The sequence below is a fragment of the Stenella coeruleoalba genome, assembly GCF_951394435.1.
Source record: "Stenella coeruleoalba genome assembly, chromosome: 17".
Classification (NCBI taxonomy): domain Eukaryota; kingdom Metazoa; phylum Chordata; class Mammalia; order Artiodactyla; family Delphinidae; genus Stenella; species Stenella coeruleoalba.
In genome coordinates, this window is record NC_137163.1 from 66758313 (window position 1) to 66766337 (window position 8025).

At 36.0% G+C, this 8025-nt stretch overlaps 1 long non-coding RNA gene across 1 annotated transcript; it reads right to left on the reverse strand.

Annotated features, from left to right (window-relative positions):
* Positions 1 to 937: 937 nt before the first annotated feature.
* Positions 938 to 7277, reverse strand: LOC307176408. Its single transcript, XR_013824733.1, has 3 exons — positions 7177 to 7277; positions 6004 to 6081; positions 938 to 1707 (listed from the first exon to the last, which is right to left on the reverse strand). It is a non-coding gene; the product is annotated as an uncharacterized lncRNA (long non-coding RNA).
* Between the last annotated feature and the right edge of the window lie 748 nt (positions 7278 to 8025).

Below are 8025 nucleotides of genomic sequence, written 5' to 3' on the forward strand. Positions count from 1 at the left end.
CACAATGCCCCAGGTTCATCTGTATATCCCTTGTGCCTGACCCGAAATCAGTCAAGTCTCTAAGAAGCCCTGGACCTTTTGTGGCCTCTGTCTTTTGACTGCATTTTTATAGTACTATTATAGGATTCAACTGCCCTTTAGATAGTATTTTGAGCTTCTTCCTATACTTTATAAAGGACATTGTTTTATTTTTCTCTGAAATAAAGATGATTGTAGATGCAACAGAGCCCCTATAGTCTTTGAGTTATTCAGATAAAGCCCAGTTATTCAGATAAAGTCATAATAACCACGATAAAATTTAATTTTAAAATTTAATAAAGGGAACTTAGTGATAAAGTTGCAAGTTGCTATGGTACTAAGGGTACATTTTGGATCCTCATCTCCCCATACATACCATTAAAGGTATAGCTGAATACCTATGAGATTCAGTTCTCTTTAGCTATGACAGTAGGTCCAACTGTAAATCCCCCTATAGAGATTTAGCCAACAATCTTTCAACAAACTAGTGCAGGCCAATTTTGGGGGGTTTCGTTTTGCTTTTAAATCACCACGTGGAGGAACTCTTAAGAGTCTCGGTTGCAAATGATGTTAATTCCAGATTCATCCATTTATTTATTCTTTCAGCATATTTATTGCACACTCCTTAAGTGTATAGTGGGCTGGAGATTCAGAGATGATGGAGATAAAGAGCTTGCCATCAAATTACTGATACTACATGGGGAAATTAAGTTTCAAACAGTTCCTGATTTATACCACACAATCTAAGCAGCATAAGGGAAAATTAAATATATTTATTTTTTGATTCTTTAGTTAAACAGGCTAATTCAAACATACAATAAGTTACAATTTTCTTACTTTTCATTGTTAAGATAGATTATGGCAAAAGAAAACATTCGATTAATAAAAAGCAGTGTGTATTTTAATGGAAACAGTCGGACTTTGAGTTAAAGAAGAAAAAAGTGGGGCTTTATCTGCTAAAACTCTCAGATCTTTAAATGCAAAGTACCAGACATCTGGTTACTGCAGCCTCAGGGCCACCGCAAGAAGCAGGCCAGAAAAAGGACTGTCATTCTTACAAATCCTGACCTCAGACTTGGCATGAAGCCAAAGTGTTTTAGTATTTGGCCACGTTATTTTATTGACACGTGTCAAATAATTCTAATTTATGGCCATTTATTCCTACATCTTGAGGTTCAGCTTTGCAACACACAATGGAATTCAATACAATGATAATGTTAATATTAGAGCCAAGCAAAATGAGAGCTAACTTTTATGTCGAGCTTCAGGAGTAACAAGGAGAATCATGAAGGGTTTAAGTGTTCTGGTTGTTTTACTGATTCTGTGGCCTGCGAATGTACTTGTAGATGTAGCATTTTTTTAATATAAAAAAACCAGGGATACAACTTGACTTAATAGCTTATGACTATAAAATATGTCATAGGCAAAAGATGGAAGTTTACATTAGATAAAAAATAATCCATGGAAAGAATTCTCAGTGAGGGTCCAATCTTGATGAAAGAGTTTACACATTATTTTTGATAGATGAATATCTTATTTTTGAAGGAATCTCGGAAAAATCGTCTCAGTTTCACTCTGCCATCTATGCCAGTATTGAATATCATTATCGTTGGCCATTTTCTCACTTATTTTCACATATTAGGCAATTTTCCATTTAAACCAATAACTTCTTATTTGTTGGTCCTAAAACTGAAATAAAAGTGCACAAAATGAACAACTATGGGTTAATTTTCTGAATAGCAATGCAAAAATTCTGAGATAAAAATTAGCAAACAGAATCCAACAGCACATTAAGAAAAAGAGTTACCTTTACTTCAAGATTGTAAGTATGATTTAATATTAGGAAATCCATTGGTTCGATCACCATATTAATAGTTCTATGGAAGAAAATCACACTTCAAATGTTTAAATAGTGAGAAAGCATTCAAAGATATTCCTTCCTTGACTTTATAATATATATATTTCATCCCCCAACCTAGCATTTTATATAATTTGGAAACACTAGGCCTATTCCTACTGAAAACAGGGATAAAAAAACAGGAAAACCCACATGACATTGGAGATATTAAACAATGCAATCAGAAAGAAGGTGGTATTTAAAATAGTAATCATAAAGGTAGACCTTTAGAGTTACTATTTTAAATATCATCTTCTTTTTCATTGTAACTTTAACTGACTTTGTGTGTGTGTGTGTGTGTGTGTGTGTGTGTCTGTATAAATGGATGAGAGAATACATAGACAATAGACAGGTGAGGAAGAATGCTCATCAGCCAACACATTACTGGTCATTATTTCTCATATATGCAAAGAGGTATTTTGGAAATTTTTGACTTTCTTCTTTCTTCTTTACTGGATATTACTTGAATTTTATTTTACAGAGAATAAATAGTTTTTAACTAAAATTGCTTACAAAAAACAATATTTCTTTAAAGGTCCTTTAAGGTGGAATTATATAACTTGGATATTGACTTGGATGTAAAGTCAAATTACTCCAACCACAAGATATGATATGATATGATACAGATATCTAGCATCGCATAACTTACTGCTCAGTCTTTCTAGTAATTCTCAGATTTCAAGGCAGTAAAAATCACTTAAGTTTCATCAGCTTTAATAGACAGCAACTGTCCTTAGTATTAGATTAAATATAGAATAAGGAATAGACAAGGGGTTGTCCACCATTCCTTTTTGAATTGGAAATGATACGCTTAAACATTTTCCTTAAGTGAGTTACACACAAAGGAAGACATGGAACCCAGTTACTAACCTAAAATCCTTTTCTCCTAACCCAAATTGAGAGAATTGTTTTAATAGCATGTTTTCATTTTAAAAAGAAAATGGTTAAACCCCTAAAAACCATATTTTTAAAAAAATCAATAAAGTGAAAATGTTCACATTATAAATGAAAAAGCAGAAGTATATATGGTATTACATATTTTTTCTAAAAAAGTAACAGCATACAAAGTAAATACACAATGTGTTATAGAATCTTGTGTTATAGCAACATATTAATTTTATTTTATAATGGCATCTAAAATAATAATATTGAAAAAATGATATTTGTGTGGCAAGTTTTGGCAAACCGTTTTGTAATCAGATACATTTTCTCTTTTTCCTATCAAGGGCATCTGTTATCCAGGTCATTGTGTAACTAGCTCAGTACATTTTCTCTCCTTAGGCGTTTATTTTCTGAAATAGCCCTTAATTGCTCTTCTAAACACATGAATTTTTACAACGAGAGTATAAAGGAGTTCAGCAATGTTACTGGATAAGCAAAGAAAAATCATTAGCATTTATTTACATCAGAAATTCACAGTAGGAAACAAGATGCAAGTCACAGGAGCAAGAAACTAAAACTTAAAGGAACAATGACCAAAAATGTCTAGGAATAAACCTAAAAATTCACAAGCCCTGTATTATAAAATTAAAATATCTCTAATAAAGCATTTCCTTAATTACTGCATATAAGCAATACAATCAAATGTTAGCAGGATTTGTATGTTTGTTTTTGAAACTTACAAACCAATTCTAAGATGCATATGAATAAAATTCCAAGGCAATTTTTGAAAAAAAAAACAGCAAAGAAGGAAGCTTTCTTTATCTGTTATTGACATGCTACGAAACTATCATACTTAAAAAACAAAAACAAAACTGGTTTTAGCCCAGCAACTGTCAGATAGACCCACTGAACAAAACAGAGCTCAGAGTCAAGCTTTTTATATATGCCAACGTGATAAAGATGATGTTATAGAAGTTTCAGAAATGCGAAATGATTCAGTAAATGATAAGGAATAATTAGTTCACAGTATGGGACACAGATAAAGTCAGATTCCTATCTCATACCCTATATTACTGCAAATGAATTGTAGGGCTAAATGTGAAATATAAGAGCAGAGGAAGTTAAGTGTATTATAATTCTTGGACCATAAGTAAACATAATGTTAAAGATAAGGGATTTGATAATATCAAAAGTATAGATGCTATTCAAAAAAGAATATCAAAACCAGAATTAACAGATAGGTGACTGAATAAGGTATTTGCAATCTCTAAAACTGGCCATGATTTAAAAGCTAGAATATACAATCATTTCTTGTCAAAGAGCAAGAAAAGAAAAGTACCCAAAATACTGAAAAAAGAACATGAAGAAATATTCAGCCTCAGTAGGAATCAGATAAATGTACTTCAACTAACAAGATAACTTTTTAATCCCACTACAATGGCAAAAAAAAAAAAACAAAAAAAAAAAGGATTTTTGAAAGCACCTACTATAGGGAAATATATAGGGAAACGAAAGGCTTCAAGCTTTTTTTTTTTTTTTTTTTTTCCCGGTACGCGGGCCTCTCACTGTTGTGGCCTCTCCCGTTGCGGAGCACAGGCTCCGGACGCGCAGGCTCAGCGGCCATGGCTCATGGGCCCAGCCGCGCCGCGGCATGTGGGATCCTCCCGGACCGGGGCACGAACCCGCGTCCCCTGCATCGGCAGGCGGACTCTCAACTACTGCGCCACCAGGGAAGCCCCCGGGAAGCCCCCTTCAAGCATTTTTGATGGGAGGCTGAAATAGACCAAGATTTCTGGAGACAAATCTGATAGCACTTAAGGAAATTAAGTATATGTTAACCCAATAATACAGCAATTGCATTCCTGGATGTGTAGCCCTGAGAAATTCTCACAGAGCTCCCTAAGAGGACGAAAGATGTGTTGACAAGAAATTGGAAGCAGTCCAGATCTCCATCCCGAGGAGTCGATGAGCAAATTGTGATTCTGAATAGGACAGAACATTTTGTGGCAGTCACTAAGTAAACGTGACTACTGGAATAAAAAGGACTCGAAGGAGATTTACAGCACAATGTCATACATGAAAAACCTAATAAAACACACACATACACAACGACATTGTTTATTTTTCAAGGAGGCGCATATACTTAAGGACCACACAGAAGGCAGATTAGCAGGACAATATTAAGTATACTAGGGTCACCATATTTGCGGGACTTGGGAATAGGAATGAGAATGGGGATGAAGAGGAAGAATCAATATAAAACAAAAGAGGGGCCTTGTAGATTACAAATGATAGCATGCCAGGGACTGAGGATTATAATCAACTCAATTCTGTGACCTTGAATCTTTATTATATAGATAAGTATATGTTTAAGATTCTAATCTGTGTTTTCAACAAGCACAACAGGTGAGTCTTAAGCAAGAGGGCTATAGTCCACGGTTTGACAAACACTGGTAAAGTCTGAAATGCGTCCCACAATGCTAAGCTCTTTGGGATTTCTCCTCACAAACAGGCCATGCTACTTCTCTGCGGTACCCAGAATTCTAACTCTCCACCTCCACCCTGATCCCCGCCCCCTGGTATACACATACCTTCTCCTAGGTCTTTAATCAAACACTAATCTAGTTCCTGCTATGAAGAGATTTTGTGGTGTAGTTAAGGTCTCAAATCTGTTGCCCTTAAAATAGGAAGGTTATCTAGTAAGTTTGATTTAATCACATGAGCCCTTTCAAAGCAAGGAATTTTCTCCAGTAGATCACAAACTAAGAAGTTAGAGAGAGACACTTTCTAGACTGGAAGAAAGCAACATTCTGGCTGTGACGTACCCATGTGGCAAGAAATTAAGGGTGGCCTCTAGTTGCTGAGAGTGGTCTCCAGCCAATAGCTAGAAGGAAACGTGGACCCAGTCTCACAGCTGTAAGGAGGTGAATTCTGCCAACAACCAGTGAACTTGGAAGAAGAACCCAAGTCTCAGACAGAACTGTAGCCTTGACTGACACCTTGATTTCAGCCCCTGGGCAAAGAATCCAACCAGCTGTGCCCAGACTTGCCACCTACAGAAACTGTGATATAATTAATGTACAACATTTAAGGCGACTAGGCGTGTGGTAATTTGCTGTGAGGCAATAGAAAATTAATACCATCTCCGTGTCTTTGCCTGTGTCACTCTCTCTGTTGCTGATATCCCAAGGCTTTCCTCTGCTCACCTGGTTCGGTGATCCTTTAAGGCTCAATTCAAGATTCCCCTCTTCTGAGATTTCCTTGATATGTCCTCATTTATTCCCCTACAATATAATACATGTATTTCTATTGTTTCACTGACAATACATTATTTTTAATAATATATTTACATGACTGTTTCTCCAGCAAGTATAAGCTTGTTGAGAACAGAAACTATGTTACATTTATCTTAGTATCCTTAGTCCCAAGGACAAAGAATGATACATCCTAGGCTGTGAGTAGATGCTTGCTGAATGAATGAATGAAAGCCAAAGAGATCATAAAGTAAAACAGGTTTCTGGATGACTGAAAGGATGGTAATTCCATTAACTAAAGCTAGGTACAGTGACCATGTAATTTATTGTCCAAATTGGGGCACTTTTCAGTGAAAAGGGGTGCTATTAATAATCACTCAAGGATAACTAGGACTCTTCCTGGGTCATAGGGACCGAGGAATGTACTGGGATGTACACTAGCTTCTCCTAAATATAGAGACTACAAAAAGGCCCCTTGTTGTGTAAAAGTTTATCTCCTGTAACTTGGCAAATCACCCCTTTTAAAAACACTTGGTCTTGACGTGAGGATAGTTTATTTCTTTAACATAATTTCTTTGTCTCCCATGTACCCACTCAGATCTGGGTTTCTCTTTAGTTTCTTTTTTCTTAGAACTGCCTAAGGGATTATTTTCTTCACCGTACTCCCCAAATTAGTTCCAATACTAAATATTTAAAAGGTAGACACTAGTATGATTATGGGCAAAGCACACCTCTCAAAGTTTAAAATTGGGCAGTTCCTTCTACACTTTACATTCTCCTGGGCTGTGAAGTGGCAGAGAAAGGTGTCCAGATTGTGAGGGAATTTTTATATGTAATCTCAAAATGATTAATTCAAACGTCATGATGTAGCAAGGACTATCATTTTTGTATAAACAGGAGACTATTTATAATAATAACAGTGAGCTCCTAACACGTCAGACAATTACTAAACAAGATGTATACGCTAGTTCTTTATGTAACTATGTCGTATGGTTTCCTAACTCTTCTGCATGTTGGCAATATCACACAATGTAAATGTGTTTAATTTTGAAAGAGCGTTATGAATTAGATAGTTATAAATAATGAGGATGACTTGACCTTTCATCCTATAGTTATATACATTACCTGATTTAGTCCTTGTGAGCACACTGAAAAATTCCAGCTTTGTCACTTATTGATTATGTAACCTTGGGAACGTTCTTTGATTCCTTTTAATTTCAGTTTCCTATACCTAAAATAGGAATAATAAAAGAATTTACCTCATAGACCTGTCATTAGGATTAAATATATAAATGGGCCTAAATCACTTCAAAAGAATCTGGCACATGGTAGTTGTTAAACAAGCAGTTTTTATATTTTTATAACATGCCATGTTTTACCAGAGGTTACTAAAATTTAGAGAGATTAAGCAGAGCTGGGTGTAAAGCCTTAAGGTTCTTGATCTTAGTACAATGCATCGTGGCTATGCTTATGCGATGGTAAATTTATGGATGTATTAGTAGATAGTTGGAGTGGCAGATTGTATTTTCCAAAGATGGCCACACAAGGGACTTCCATCCCACATTCTCTTTTGAAATGTGACTTTGTCATTCTCCCAACGGATAGAGTTTATTTCTCTACTCCCTTGAATCTTAGTGGGCTCTGTGACTGCTTTCCCTAATAGTATACAGCTGAAGTGACGTTTTGCCACTTTTGGGTGTAGCCCTCAATGGCCTTATACCGTCTCCTTTCTGTCTCTTGGGATGCTCCCTCTTGGGACCAACAGCCATGCTATGAGAAGCTGAAGTGTAATGAGAGGCCATGTGTAACTGCCTTGGCTGTTTGCCAGCTGAATGTCACGAGCCAGCATCCCGCCAAAGATGTGAGTGCCCATTTTGGCCATTTCCGCCCATCCAGCCTCTAGATAACAGCACATCACTTGAAGCAGAAAACCCAGTAAGCTCATAGAATTGAGAGAAATAATAAAATGTTTGT